The sequence below is a fragment of the Chenopodium album genome, chromosome 16 (assembly GCF_948465745.1).
Source record: "Chenopodium album chromosome 16, dcCheAlbu1.1, whole genome shotgun sequence".
Lineage (NCBI taxonomy): Eukaryota > Viridiplantae > Streptophyta > Magnoliopsida > Caryophyllales > Amaranthaceae > Chenopodium > Chenopodium album.
In genome coordinates, this window is record NC_137849.1 from 65,682 (window position 1) to 82,333 (window position 16,652).

General features: G+C 40.1%; 1 non-coding gene across 1 annotated transcript; it reads right to left on the minus strand.

Moving 5' to 3' along the window:
- Positions 1 to 15,021: 15,021 nt before the first annotated feature.
- On the minus strand, positions 15,022 to 15,125 carry LOC145587088 (small nucleolar RNA R71). The gene has a single exon (XR_014101128.1). It is a non-coding gene; the product is annotated as a small nucleolar RNA R71 (small nucleolar RNA).
- Between the last annotated feature and the right edge of the window lie 1,527 nt (positions 15,126 to 16,652).

The following is a 16,652-nucleotide window of genomic DNA, read 5'->3' on the forward strand; positions in this document are numbered from 1 at the left end:
ACTGCTGAAACTCATGGCCAAGGACAAGATCAAAACAACACAGGTGGTGGAGGGGGGGTAAATGCACCGGCTCAAAGAAGGGGAAGGGGTCCGACGAGAAGTTTTAAGAAACCGGACGGTCCCATGGTCATGGAGTATGACAACAACGGCCAACCCGGGGCCAAATGGCGTCGACAATATGCTAATCAGGTTGGCATGTGTGCGCGGAAAATCCCCATTACACTTGTAATGCGGCAAGTACCTCCGGGTTTGATTCAAACCTTTTGGGATGATACAAGGGTAAGTGTGTTTTTGGCACATTTTGACAATTTAAGAAACCTTAACCTTATGGTTGTTAGTAAATAGAAACTAATAATCGGTTTTAATTTGTGCTTTCAGAGGCTGTTTTCTATTCCTAATGATCCCGAGAAGAGAAGGGTGTTCGAATCTTTATTAGCGGAAAGATTCAGAGGCTTTAAGACCAAGTTGACTAATGGATGGATCTACAAGAAGAAGAACAAATCAAAGAAGAAGAAAGCTGATGAGGATGACCTTCTCCCTTGGCAAAAATGGCCGACCGTGTCAAAAGAAGACTGGGAAGAGTTCGTTAGAATGAAGACTCAAAAGAAAGCCATTGTAAGTTTTTGTAAATCTGATCTCAATTGAAGACTCTTTTTGTAGAAATGATACTAACATTTGTTTTTATGTAGGAACTTCGAGAGAAAAATAAAAAAAATGCAGAGATGAAGGAGTACGTCCATCGTATGGGGCCTAAGACATTTGCTGAAAAGAGACCTGAGTGGATCGATAAGGGTTTATACCCTAAATCGCTTCTAGTGGCGTCGAAGGAACCCTCTAGTTCCACGGTCACTACTTTGGTGAGTCGTGCTGGTGATTTCTTTTATTCTCTCCACACGTTTGATAAGGAAACCGGAAAATGGGTGATCAAGGGTCCGGAAACCCAAAAAATGGCAGATAAGCTTGTAAGTTACCTATGAACTGTTGAATTTTCAGTCACTTTTGCATCAAAATCACTGTACAAACCATTAGTTGTCTTACTGACATCCTTTTTCCTTTTGCTACAGCTTGAGCACACTCAAGAGCTGGTGGAGGGGAAATTCAAACCAAGTGTGGAGAATGACCCTTTCACCATGGCTTTGGGAAGGCCATACCATCCAGGACGAGTAGTAGGTTCGGGAGGGTCATTGCTTGGATGGCAAAAAGTGATGGGTCCAGAATACACGAAATCGGGTAGATCTCGATCCAGTGTTAACTCCCCGGGGGAGTTGGATGCCAAGGTGGCATCAATTAAGGAACAAGTACGCAATGAGTTAGTAGGTGAATTCAATGCTTGGGCGAAGCAGATGAACTTACCGACTTTGCCGTTCCCCGCGCGTACACCAGTGGACTCATGTTCTCAACCAAACGGACAAGGAGAAGGTGATAGACATGGAGGAGATGAGATACGTGGTGAAGATGCGCCACCTGAGGTAATGTCAATTGGTTTATTAAAAGTTTTAAAATACTGAGTTAAATAGGATCTAAGGTGGCATGATTGATGTACTGTTGCAGGTTCATACTCCTACACATGCGGACTCGAGGGAGCTTGATGATCCAAGACCGCATGAATATCCAGAGTTACAGGTGATTTGTAACCCTCTACCTTAATGAATTTCGTTATATTATGTATGTTGTAGTAAAAGACCTACTTAACTATCTTCTTTTTGTACTTGTGTAGGAAGACACCCGGTGTGAACTTCTAGCCCCGGGGCATGCAAATAGTATGGAGTTGAGTCTCGTGGCGTATGGTAGTGCCCAAGCGACGACCTGTGCTACGGTATGGCAACATCATTACTCGGTTGGGATCGAGTCGGTGGTTGAGGGGTTTGAAGACATCCCACTACCCGTACCGATAGAGGAGGTTGAGATAACAAAGCTTTGGCAAGCTGTAGGTAGCTTCGTTGATTGGCCACGTGCGTGGGTCAGGTTAATTACGTAGGTAATTTATGTATTTCTAAATTTTTAAAGAAATAAATTACCGTTAGGCACTGTCTAACTGCAACTCTGAAAATAAAACCGCCGAAATAGCACGACTCCCCGGCCCCCATCTCCGATGCTGAGGCAGCGGCGGCCTCGGCTGGTGCATCCAAGGCAGCCGCTGCCGGGGCTGCTGCAGCCAAGGCAGCCGCTGCCGGGGCTGCTGCAGCCAAGGCAGCAGGCTGCGTGTGCTGCTGCTGCTAGCAGCAGCCTGCGTGGGCTGCTGCGGCCTCGGCAGGCGGCTGCCGAGGCTGCTGCGGCCTCGGCACAATTTTGAGTACATTTTTTTTTTCTCAACTCACTCGGCGGAATGGTTCTAAGTTCTTGGGTCCATTTCATCAAAATAAACCCATGTAGAGCCGAAACGGCTTCTCCCATGCCTATTTTCTTCAATTCTCAACTTATGAACTTATTCTTTCTCAAACCCTATCATAATTACATATTTATAAGTGAATGTGACTTGAAATGACATAAGTAAAGCTAATTTCTAGCCTTAGATCCATTTCATCCCAAAAAAAGCAATTTCTTTCCAAAACGGCTTCTCACATGCCTATTTTCTTCAATTCTCAACTTATGAACTTATTCTTTCTCAAACCCTATCATAATTACATATTTATAAGTGAATGTGACTTGAAATGACATAAGTGAAGCTAATTTCTAGCCTTAGATCCATTTCATCCCAAAAAAAGCAATTTCTTTCCAAAACGGCTTCTCACATGCCTATTTTCTTCAATTCTCAACTTATGAACTTATTCTTTCTCAAACCCTATCATAATTACATATTTATAAGTGAATGTGACTTGAAATGACATAAGTGAAGATAATTTCTAGCCTTAGATCCATTTCATCCCAAAAAAAGCAATTTCTTTCCAAAACGGCTTCTCCCAAGCCTATTTTCTTCAATTCTCAACTTATGAACTTATTCTTTCTCAAACCCTATCATAATTACATATTTATAAGTGAATGTGACTTGAAATGACATAAGTGAAGCTAATTTATAGCCTTAGATCCATTTCATCCCAAAAAAGCAATTTCTTTTTAAAACGGCTTCTCACATGCCTATTTTCTTCATTTCTCAACTTATGAACTTATTCTTTCTCAAACCATATCATAATTACATATTTATAAGTGAATGTGACTTGAAATGACATAAGTGAAGCTAATTTCTAGCCTTAGATCCATTTCATCCGAAAAAAGCTATTTCTTTCCAAAACGGCTTCTCACTTACCTATTTACTTCATTTCTCAACTTATGAACTTAAACTTTACTAAAATGTTTCAGATTTCGCATGGAAGCAAAACTTCAAAGAGAAAGAGGGTGGAGAAGCCTAAAAGCATTGATCAACCTAAGAAGAAGCTAAGTGAACAAAGGTCCAAGAGTGAACAAGCGTCGAAGTTGCACTCTTCGAAAGGTTCACCCATGCAACCTACTCCACTAGTTGAAGACATTGTTCTTCAATCGCTCTCTGCTGACATGACCTTTCTTCACAACCGTGCTTGTCATTTGCTCGATCCCATGGAAGTTACACTTCCTAAGGCAATGTTCCACTATGATGAGGATGTAATTGCATGGATCAGCAAAGAAGATGTGAAGGAATTTCTACGTGGTGCAAAGCTTAACATTTCCCTTATTCAGACATTCATGAGGTATTTCAATGCCCACATAATCTACACTTTTTTCAAGTTATTCATATTTATGGCGATTATCCTACATGGGACTAATAATTCAATGTTCATGCACGCAGAGCACTACAGGAGCACTTAACTGAAACTCATTCTCCTTGTAAAGTTGGGTGGTTATGCCCCGAACAGTTATCCACTCCTAGAATCATAGGCAACCCCCATGACGTGTTGTACTATGTTGAGCAGAGTATCAGGGAATCAGCGCGTGCGGGAGACAAGTTCATATTCGCCCCATGTTATAAAGAGTAAGTCTAACCATGTCAAATTCAATCGATTTGGCCTCATTATATGTTGACTCCTAAATATTAATTTTCTTGTCTACTGTGACCTAATGTAGGGAGCATTGGAGCCTCATGGTGATTTGTAATTCCAATAACACAATTTATCACCTTGATTCAGCTCGATCATCGGAGAAGTGGCTCATGAAGTCTATATTGCAAAAGTAAACATATATAGCTACCTAGTGATGATTATTGCTAATAATAACTAATTTAGTATTCAAAAGAATAATCAAAATTGAATGTATGTGCTTTATTTATTTACTACAGTGTTATGAAGAAGCTACATTGTCGTGCTCCACAGGGTCCAACATGGAAGTCACCGTTGGTAATTTACATGATATTGTGATTATCTTCAAAATCTATGTCAGTAAATATTTGCTAATTTCCTTTGCATGTTTTACTGATGTGATTTGTTTGTCATATGCTAGTGCGCACAACAAGAAAATGGACTTGATTGTGCTTTGTATGTGATGAGATTCATGCTCGACATAGTGACTCATTGTACGGACAGTCAACAGCTTGATGAGGTAAGTCCTAAAACTTAATGAAATGCTATATTGATGTGATTTCTAGCCTTAGACACCTAATATTACCCAACATTGACATGTTATGAGAAATAAAAAGGTCATTTGACAAGAAAGGTAGAAAATGGGCTGAATAGAAGTCATATGGGCCAAATTTGGGCCATTTTGTGTTAATATGCTCTTTTGATGTGATTTCTTCCCTTATACACCTATAACTAGATAATATTGACATGTTATGGGATAAATAAAGTTCATTTAATAAGAAATATAGGAAATGGGCATTGTAAAGTCATATAGGCCATATTTGGGCCATTATGAGTAAAAATCGTCTTAAACCTTAATAAAATGTTTTTGATTCAATTTTAGGGCTAATTATAAGACATATAAAATTAGGTGACATAGACATGTTATGAGAAAGAAATAGTTCATTTTATAAGAAAAGTAGGAAATGGGCTAAATGGAAGTCATATAGGTCATATTTGATAAAATACATATTTTTTTGCCTAAATAATTAATTCTAACATAATTTTTTTGTATTTCAAGTTTTGCAAGGTCCTAAAGGATGGTCCATTGACAATCAAGGAACTTAATGAAGTTCGTGACATGTTGGCGTCTTTTATCACCTTCAACATGTAAATGTCATTTTTATTTGTAAATTTATGTTAACTTTTGAACTATATTATTATTCATTACTTACTATCATTTGTATATATATATATAGCACTTTTTTTTTTAATTGTATTGAGTTTGGGAATATTTGGTTCTATATATATATATATATGAATTCTTGTTTTTAAAATTATTTGTATCTTATTATAATAATTAATAATATTATTATTCATTAATAATAATATTATTAATTATTTTATTTAATATTATTGCTGGAATTACAGGTTATTATTATTGCTGGAAACAGGGTGTTGTTTTTTTAGAAATATAATTGCGTGAAAATTGAAAAAAAGAAAAAAAAAAAAAGTCAAAAGGCACCGGTTAACCGGTGCCAAAAATACTGGCACCAAAAAAAAAAAAGCGGGAAATTAGTTTTGGCACCGGTTAACCGGTGCTAAAACTAATCTAAGGCACCGGTTAACCGGTGCTAAAACCGGTCTAAGGCACCGGTTTTGAACCGGTGCCAAAAAAAGGGGGAATTGGCACCCCCCACATATAAACCGGTTCAAACCGGTGCCTTAGACCGGGTTTGAGCCGGTGCTAATCTATATTTTTCTACTAGTGCTATCAGAAACACGTGCCCGATCGGGCCCGCTTTTTTTCCAGTATGCCTGTTTCTGGGCAGCCGCCCGATCGAGCCTATGGCCGCCCGATCGGGCCCGACTTTGCTTGGAGCCTTGGACTTTGATTGGGCTTCCTTCTTAGCCCACTCCAGATTTTCACTTTGGGCTTGAATACTCGTTGTCCAATGCTCATATTTCATGTGCCGAGCCCTTAATCACCGGCTTGATGACTCTAACCGGCCTTGGGCTACGAAAAGTGGTCATGCTCCTCCAATGCTCGTAGTCGCTCCATAAAATCCCGAGAAAATGCCCCAAAAGTGCAAATCCCTGCAAAACTCAACTAAAACTACGAAAACACTAGAAACACCAATTAGTAACAAAAGTGGCTCTAAAGAGCCAAAAACACTACCAATTATGACCAAAGGACGGGGGTAAAATACTATATAAAATAGACATATCAAACTCCCCCAAGCCGAACCTTTGCTTGTCCCTAAGCAAAGAGCTCATCAATGAATAAATAAAACATGCCTCACCCCAAATAGTCAAAATCAAGAACATACAATTCAAAGCAAATCTAACAAACATGCTTCAACATCAACCAATCTCATTCATCTAATCACTCATCCTCCCTAACAATTGTCAAGTATAGCAAACCACATGAGCATATAGAATTCAAGACTAGTGTTCACACACTCAACTCTCAATAATGTGGCGAGTAAAAGATGTACTCGATCGCTCTCCATCCCAACCCCTTTATGTGAACAATGCCCTCCCAACTCACACTCTCATGTGTTTAAGAAGACATACACTCAACCAAATAGTCGACTCGGAATATGTCAAGTCATTCCTTGCATTGATAGGCAACACTTTCACATCTACACAACTCTATGCACAAGGTCGGAAGGTCAATAAAGCTTGTAATGTAAGGTTAGGGTAAAGGGTAGAAAATATTTGGGAAAATGTGAAAGAAAAGTCATGCTTAAAGGGAGCCAAAATCCTAATAAAACCAAGGTCAAAAATAAATAATGACCAAACATCTCCAACATACTCAACTCCACCAAAAATTCACCAAATACAACTCCAATCATAACAATAATTCCCAACACTTACAATTTCACTCATAAAAATATAACAATGTAACACTTGAGTGAATAACAAACTTTAACTTTCAAACTTGATTTTTTTCATTGAAACTCATCTTTCAAATTTTTTTTATTTTCTTTTGATCAACCTTCACTTAGAACATTTGAACATATAACAATTTTTTTTCTTTTTGCTCTGTTTTTCTTTTTATCTCACATTGGAATTTTTTTCAACTTTGAAACACAAATTCTCATCATTTTTTCCAATCACAATATCAAAGAACAAATTACTCTTCTTTTTCTCCCACATTGTGCAAAACAACAAGCACACTACAACTCCCTCACCTCACTCACTAATAGCTCCCCCAAGCCAAGCTTGGGACTAGTAACCAATGGGGCAAAATCGGCTTGTAACGTGGCTAATAAACAACAAATAGTCAAGGCAACAACATGGTAGCAAGAAGGGAACAAATGTATCTAAAATCATCTGCAGGCCACCTAAAAGAACAAATGCCTTCGTCCTCCACAATGTGCAAAAAAATGAGTCATGAAACACTACTCACAGTTGCAAACCAATACTCAAATTCATTGACATATCAGGAACTAACACACATTTCTAACCAAATCAACTAGTCAAGCACTATATTCACAAGTAGTTGGACAAAATTGATGCATGTTATGACATCCAAGCAATCAAACTTCAAATCATGGCTAACCTATCCACAATGCTCATCATCATATACCAAGAATCAAAATAATTTTCAAGTATGGGGCACAGGGAAGCGTGATTTACAACTCATTGGAACTTATTTTTGTATTTTTTTAATTTTTAAAAGCAATAAAACTACACTAGAAAGCAATAAATCTATACTAGAAAACAATAAATAGAAGAAAAGAGAGAGAGTAATACCATATATACAAGATCATCTCCCCCAAGCCAAATCAAGCAATGTCCTCATTGACTTGGGAGTGTAGCTAGGAGTAGCTACTCCTCATCATCATCCTCATCCATCCTAGCATAGCCACCTCCATGACTAGAGCCGGCACCTCCATGACCCGAACCACCTCTTGATGAGGTTGAGCATCCTAGTCTTTTGTTCCGTGGAAGTAACCACCACCTTGCTCCATCCCGGAATTTAGAGCTTCGGGTCGACCGTGGGTGCCGGTTGTTTTCTTGATTGCTCACCCCTTTGAGTCCTTGATCTTTTGAAGGCCATTTGATTGGATTTTGACAAACTTTGAAGCTTTCTCTCTCTTAGGGTTTCCTAACAAGTTGAGAAAAACAAGTGAAAATTAGATGGAGAATGTAGAGGAAGATGAGAGGATGAAGAGTATGTAAAATTTTTTGAGTTTGGATGAGAGAATTTGAGAAGATCTTGATGAAAAGGTGAGTTTGAAGGTTTGATAATGGAGGTTAGAGAGAGAAAGTGTGATTGAAAGAGATGAAATAAGGAAGGAAGTGAAAAGGAAAAAGAGAAGAAGAGGGTTAAAAACCCGGATTAAATAGGCGCGCCCGATCAGGTGCCAGTTCGCCCGATCGGGCGAATATCCAGATTAAGAGGTCTTCAGTTGCGCGCCCGATCGGGCGCGAGTGCGATCGAATTTTTGCTCGATCCTCTTGCCCAATTAGGCGAGCTTCGCCCGTGAAATCTTTTTCTATCACTCGATTTCTCCAATTTTGCGCCCGATTGGGCGCCTTCGCCCGATCGAGCGAATGACCCTTCAATTTCTTTCCTCACTTTCACGCCCGATCAGGCGAATTAACGGCTTCAAAATCCTTTGCTTGCGCGCCCGATTGAGCGTGGCCGCCCGATCGGGCGAATTAACGCTCGACTTGGAGCCTTTGTCTCGCGCCCGATCGGGCCTCAGCCCAAAATTTGGGGTACGATTTTCTTCAACCTTTTCTCTCTAAGTCCTTACTTGATGATTTGAAACCTGTACAAAAACACCTTGAAGAGGTAAAATTGCACTCTCCTCACCTCTCTAAAAAAGGAAAAAAAATAAAAGAAAGGAAAAACTAATCTAGAAAGCAAGAAATACGGGTTGCCTCTCGCAAAGCACTGGTTTATCTAGGTCCCGCACGACCCTCTTACCACAATGCCGCTCAAGATGAACCGGAATTGATTAGGTGAAGTAATTCAACCGCACCAATCGTAGCCCCTTCATGGTATAGCTTAAGTCTTTGGCCATTTACCTTGAACTCGTTACAATGTTCATCGATCAATTCCACAAAACCAAATTTATTAGCCCTTTTAACAGTGAAAGGACCCGACCACCTTGATTTTAACTTTCCTGGGAAAAGTTTAAGTCTAGAGTTGAACAACAAAACCTTGTCACCCTCTTTGAACTCTCTTGGAAGGATCATCTTGTCGTGCCATCTCTTAGTCTTCTCCTTGTAGACAGGTGCACTATCAAAGGCCGTCAACCGAAACTCATCAAGTTGATTAAGTTGAAGTAGCCTCTTTTCTCCCGCTAGCTTAGCATCCAAATTGAGCTCCTTAACCCCAATATGCCTTGTATTCTAATTCCACCGGGAGATGACATGCTTTACCATACACAAGTCTATAGGGAGTAGTACCTATTGGGGTCTTAAATGCAGTTCTGTATGCCCAAAGGGTGTCATCTAACTTATCGCTCCAATCTTTCCTTGATTTTGCCACCACCTTCTCTAGAATGGCCTTGATTTCACGGTTAGAAACTTCAACTTGGCCACTAGCTTGGGGATGATAGGCTAAACCCATCCTATGATATACACCATACTTCTTGAGAAGGGTGTCCAACTTACGCTCATGAAAGTGAGATCCTCCATCACTGATTATAGCTCTAGGCACTCCAAATCTTGGAAAGATGGTATTCTTGAAAGGCCTATGGACCACCTTGGCATCATTGGTAGGAGTGGCAATGGCTTCAACCCACTTGGATACATAATCAACGGCGACAAGTATATCGCGATTCCCTCCCGAAGAGGAAAAAGGTCCCATGTAATAAACACCCCAAAATTAAAAATTTCAACTTCTAATATTCCAGTTTGAGCCATTTCATGCTGCCGCAAGATGGTGCCAGTCCTCTGGCAAGAGTCACAAGCCTGCACAAAAGTGTTAGCATCCTTAAACATAGTGGGCCAATAAAAACCTGACTCATTAATCTTGGCCACCGTTTTGATGGGACCATGATGTCCTCCATACGGTGAGTTGTGACAACTAGAAAGAACACCGGAACTTCCCATTCGGGAACACACCTGCGAAATAATCCATCTGCACACTCACGAAACAAAAAAGGATCATCCCAAAAATAAAGTTTAACATCATAAAGGAACTTCTTTTTCTGTTGGCAGGACAAGTCAGGGGGTAGAGTACCACCCACCAAATAATTTGCATAATCTGCATACCAAGGGTGTTGCTCTACAACTGCATATAAGTGGTCAACAGGGAAAGAATCATCTATAGGGAGAGAATTCTTACCCTCATCATACCTGATTCGTGACAAGTGGTCTGCCACAACGTTCTCTGCACCTTTCTTATCTTTAATCTCTACATCAAAATCTTGGAGCAAGAGAACCCAACGGAGGAGCCTAGGCGTTGATTCTGCCTTGGCAATTAAATACTTCAAAGCTGCGTGGTCAGTAAAAACAATGACTTTAGAACCAACTAGATATGATCTAAATTTTTCTAAAGCATAGATAACAGCAAGAAACTCCTTCTCCGTAGTGGCATAGTTGACTTGGGCTTCGTCCAAAGTTTTACTTGCATAATAAATAGCATGCAAATTTTTGTTCTTTCTTTGTCCTAGCACGACACCTAATGCGAAATCACTTGCATCACACATGATCTCGAAAGGAAGATTCCAATCGGGTGCACATATGATGGGCGCCGATATCAATGCTTGTTTTAACCTGTGAAAAGCCTCAAGACACTCGTCAGTAAAATCAAATGGGGCATCCTTGAGTAAAAGCTGAGTTAGTGGTTTAGCAATTTTAGAAAAATCTTTGATAAAGCGACGATAAAACCCCACATGACCAAAGAAACTTCTAACCCCCTTAACATTAATTAGAGGAGGCAATTGCTCAATCACAAAAATCTTAGCCTTATCTACCTGTATACCCTTATCAGATACAATATGACCAAGAACTACTCCCTCTGTCACCATAAAGTGACACTTCTCCCAATTTGAAACCAAATTGCATTCTTCACATCTTTTCAAAATTTTAGCGAGATTTACTAGGCATGCATCAAATGAAGACCCATACACACTAAAATCATCCATAAAGACTTCCATGATAGACTCTATGAAATCAGAAAAGATACTCATCATGCAATGTTGAAAGGTAGCAGGGGAATTACATAAACCAAAGGGCATCCTTCGATATGCAAAAGTACCATAAGGGCATGTAAATGTAGTCTTTTCCTGATCGCCAGGGTGAATTGGAATTTGGAAAAATCCCGAATACTCATCCAAATAGCAAAAGAACTTATGATTAGCCAACCTCTCAAGCATTTGGTCAATAAATGGGAGGGGGAAGTGATCCTTTTTAGTGGCGATATTTAATCTACGATAATCAATGCACATATTGGGCCCGCCTTTTTTCCAGTATGTCTGTTTTTGGGCAGCCGCCCGATCGGGCCCGGCTTTTCTTGGAGCCTTGGACTTCGATTGGGCTTCCTTCTTAGCCCACTCCGAATTTCCACTTTGGGCTTGAATACTCGGTGTCCAATGCTCATATTTATGTGCCGAGCCCTTAATCACCAACTTGATGACTCTAACCGGCCTTGGGCTACGAAAAGTGGTCATGCTCCTCTAATGCTCGTAGTCGCTCCATAAAATCTCGGGAAAATGCCAAAAGTGCAATTCCCTGCAAAACTCAACCAAAACTATGAAAACAATAGAAACACCAATTAGTAACAAAAGTGGCTCTAAAGAGCCAAAAACACTACCAATTATGACCAAAGGACGGGGGTAAAATACTATATAAAATAGACATATCATAAAGCTCTACCCTGGTTTCTCTCAATGTACCCTAACCGTTGGTCTATGGAACCAACCATCTGCCCCATAAGACCCCTCAATACGGCCTATGGCTTGTCTTATACTCTGTAAATCCCAAACGGTCTCGGGATCTTGCCTAGGGGAAGGTGGAGGCATATGGGGTGGTGATGGCACCACCACGGGCTCAGGTTGGGGTGGTGGCTACGGTGGTGGTGCTTGCTCCTGGGTGCGGGCAACTAGGAGATCATAGGTGTAAGAATATTTCCCAGGGGGAAAAGCGGTCAACTCGGGGTTAGGGAGGGGAAAGACACTCAAAGGAGGCTCCGTTCCTACCCTAACACACTAATGAGGGATTCGTTGGCTATCCAGCTCTACCCAATCCAAACCCTCAAGATACCTAGTGGTCATATAAGTGTCCCCCCCCATAATTAGTGAAACCCTAAGGCCTAGCCTCACTAAACCCGACTTTCTTAACCGTTATTCTAGTAATAAGGCCTCCTAATCGGATAGGGGTCCTAGTGGTGGTACTAGCGGTGGCATGTCGACTCAAATGGTGGATAATATATCTACCTATGTTCAATTCACTGTACCCAAACACATAGTGTCCTATGATTGCTAGTTCGTTGATTTGTGCGTTATGGGGCTCATACCTACCTTAAAAACAGGCGCCCGAAAATCTTTGCCAGATTTTAGGGACGAGATGGTGAATAGGTCGGACATTAGCATGTTGGGAGTTTGGGGCCGGCAAACCAGTTAAAACACGAAAAATATCTTCCATTTTATACTCTTCATGCCAATGGTGGGGGTGTTCAGATTCCAAATCAAACAATTTGCAAAATTCGATATAAGTTAAACTAATACTTCTATTGTTCAACCTAAAATACAAATTAGGGACATTTTTACTATTAACAACATTCAAAGAGGAGAGGAATTCACATGTTAATTCACGAAAAGTAGGGTAATGCATGTCAATAAGTTTTCTCATTCCTATGTCATTCATGAATCTTCTAACATGATCATACAATCCTAAAGACTCAAAAGTAGGGCGGTGATAAGTGGTTTATTTGACCACTTATTGTGTCAATTTAAACCCGATTTTGCATTCATTTCCCCTCTTTCTAACCCGTTTTTGAATGAAAATGTTTTATCTCGGCCTTGCCCCCTCTTGGTTTGTGTTTTGTCCATATTTTGTAGGTTTATTGACTCAATTTGGCAAGCATTCGATGCATGGATTGTGTTCAAGGAAAGGAAATTAGAGAAAGGAGAGCCCGCTCCAAGTGGAGCGGGCGTGCACCTCTCAGGAGCGGGCGCTCCAAACTTTCTGCCAAGTGCACCCTGTGAGGAGCGGACGTGCAGCTGTGAGGAGCGGGCGCTCCTCCCCAACCTTTTAAAACTGTCTATATTTTGAAGTCAGCTGGAGAGGGCGTGCAGCAAGCTGGAGAGGGCGCTCCTGGCTGTGGAGCGGGCGCTCCTCATTTTGGAGCAGGCGCTCCTCGCTGGGAATCCGTTTTCTTTTGACGGATTTCCCTATGTGTTTCGAAGAGTATAAATACTTCCCTTTTAGTTCATTTGTAGGAGAGACAAAAATAGCCTAGTTTTTAGAAACTCCTCTTAGTTTGAAACATTAATTTAGCTTAGTTTTCATCAAATTAATCATTTGTAATAGTTGGTTTCAAGATTCATCCTCAAGATTTGGCACTTTGTATTCAACATTTTCAAGCTTCAATTAGTAACTTCCTTCTACTTTTCTCCAATTAATTTCTGATTTTATTTGTACTTGCATGTTACTTGAATCTCTTTAGTTCTTGATAATTTGTTATTGGATAATAGTTATTTCAATTGATAACCACTTTTCCCCAATTATTGAAGTAGTTAGAACCCTAATACTTGGTTGCACGTTGATAAACATGAGTTGTGAGTAGTCTTCTTGCTAGGGGTTGGGTGAAGCTCAACCTTTTGGGTTAATTATGAAAATGTGGGAGAAGCATTGATGTTTGTATTGCAATTAAATTGATTATATGAGATTGCTTGTTAGTTCTTCATGATAGGATTAGCTACCCTTGACTTAAGAGCTTGATACCATGATATGCCTAGTTTGACATGGAAATGTAAATTGAGTATGTCATCACTTATTGAAATTTGATTACGTATCTTCTATTGCTAAACTAATGAGGAATCTAAGTTTGGTAGTGTGAGTTGTTTTCTAATTGCATGAGGTCGATTTTACATATAGTCCTTGCTGTACCTTGTCTATTTTCCTCCTCGTTTGCCTAATTGCCTTGGTTGAGTGGATCCCATTCCCTAATGTCTTTAATTCATTAATTTAGAACCATAGTTTGTTTGTCTACTTGACAAATCCCAATTCACTATAGACTTTGAATTAGCTTAAGTGTTAAGATCTTTAGCAACCATATCCCGTTCCTTGTGGACCGAACTCTTACTTATCATTATGCTTGGTTTGTAGGGTGTTTGTTAATAAATGTGTTTGATTGAGTGTGGAATGTGCGATCGTTCTAACGCCCATCAAAATGGCGCCGTTGCCGCGGAACGGTGTTGTTGATTGCTAATAGATTATTTGAGTCTAGTTCACCATAAAACAACAAAAATTCAAAAAAAAAAGAGTGTGTTTCTTTTTGGCTACACTTGTAGCCTTGTTACTAATTGCAATTGTCGAGAGTGTATGCGCAAAACTCATAACAGGATTTTGGTGCCTTACGATCCCGAGATTGAGCAAACCTATAGGAGGAGAAGGAGAGCCGGTTCTAGGCCATTAACTACTTCCCCAACTAGGGAGGTCAATTTCGAGGAAAGACAAGAGCAAATGGGTGACGTGGATCCACCAATTCAAAGACCTTTCAAGGAGTTGGGAACTCCGGGAGATTATAGAGCTTCGATTGGCATTGCTCCACCCGTTACTCAAGCCAATGACTTCGAGATTCGGCCCAGGATGATAAATTTGATTGAAAGGAGGCAATATGGTGGAGCAAAACATGAGAGCCCTCTTGCACACTGGAACGAGTTTGAGAAATATTGCAACACGATCAAGGTAAATGGGGTAACTCAAGAATTTGTGAGACTAAAGCTATTTCCTTTCTCTTTGATAGGAAGGGCTCTTGAATGGCTTGAGAAGGAGGTGAGGCCTAACTCCTTGAGAACTTGGGACGAGGTCACCACGGCTTTCTTAGGGAAATCCTACTCTCAAAAGAAGACGGCCGAGGCAAGGGCTTTGATCCAAGGTTTCCATCGATCAAAAGGCTAGTGAAACCATATACGAAGCATGGGAACAATAAAAATAATATCAAAGGGAGTGTCCTCATCATGGCATTCCGACATACCAAGTGCTTCAAATTTTCTATGGGGGCTTGAGCCCACAAGGAAAGACTAGCTTGGATGCGGGAGCGGGTGGCCCGATTATGAACAAAACGGAGGAGAAAGTCATAAAGATAATTGAGGATGTGGTGAGACACCACATGGATTGGCAAGAAGGATAAAGGGAGTCTCTAACCAAAGGAGGAAATGCGGTTTACTCCGTCGATCACCTCAACGCCATCAATAATTTGACGTCTCAAATCGCCAACCTTGGCAAAGAGATGACATCTATCAAGGCGAAACTTGAGACTTCCACTTCACAACAAGAGCATCCCTCCCAATCTAAGGGGAGAGGTATGAATTCTAACTCTTCTCCTTCTACATCTAATAACATGCCACATGGGTGTTTGTTTTGTGAAAATTGTGGGTCATATGACCATGATATCTCTTCTTGTAATTATGATTCCCAACCCCAACCCCAATATGAAGATGGTAATGATAATGAAAATGAACAAGTCAATGCCTTGTCTTATGATAATAGACCAAGGAATGACAATCAAAGATACTTACCACCTAATCGAAGAGAATAAGGGGGAAATTCCTATAACCAAAGAGGAAATGATTATGATTACCATAACCAAAACCAATGGGGAAATAGGAACCAAAGGGACCAAAATCCCCAAGATAACTACAACCAACAAGGTGGTTATGGTAACCATAACCATAATAACCAAGGGAACTATGGGAATCAAGGCCAATATCACCAAGGGGGGTACTCTAATAATATGAATAATTGGAACAACAATAAGAATAGAGGTTCTTCTAATCAAAATGCTTCCAATTCAAATGTGAGAGGTAATAGAGCTCCTCAAGATAACTACTATGCACAAGCACCACCTAGTAGGTCTAACTTAGAGGAAATGATGGAAAGTCAAACCAAAATGTTCAATACTTTCATGGCCTCTAGTGATAAGAAATTTAGTGAAGCCATGACTCATAATAAAATGCTTGAAGCACAAATTTCTCAATTGGCCAATGCTTTAAAGGAAGGGACTAGCACTTCCAAACTTCCACCCCAAGGACTAGATCCTAAGAGGCCCGTAAATTCTATATCAACTAGAAGTGGTAAGGTGTTGGAAGAGAGTGTTCCTAAGAGAAGCAATGAGAGAGTGAACATGAGTGAGCCTCCCCTTGAGAGTGATTATGGACAAGAAAGAGAGGAAAGTCATGAGAATGAAAAAGAAAAAGAATGTGAGAAGAAAAAGAATGTGAAAAAGAAAAAGATTTGGAAAAAGAGAGTGAAGAGAAAAGAGAAAAAGAGAGAGAAACAAAACAATTGCAAAAGCTACCATATCCTCACAAATTTGTTAGAAATAAATTAGATGCGCAATTTGGAAAGTTTCTTGAAACATTGAAACAATCAAATTCACCTTTCAATTCCTTTGACCGATGCTATCAAGCAAATGCCTAACTATGCTAGGTTTTTAAAAGACATTTTGAGTGGAAGGAGAAAGTGTGAATTGGTAGAAACGGTGAATCTCAC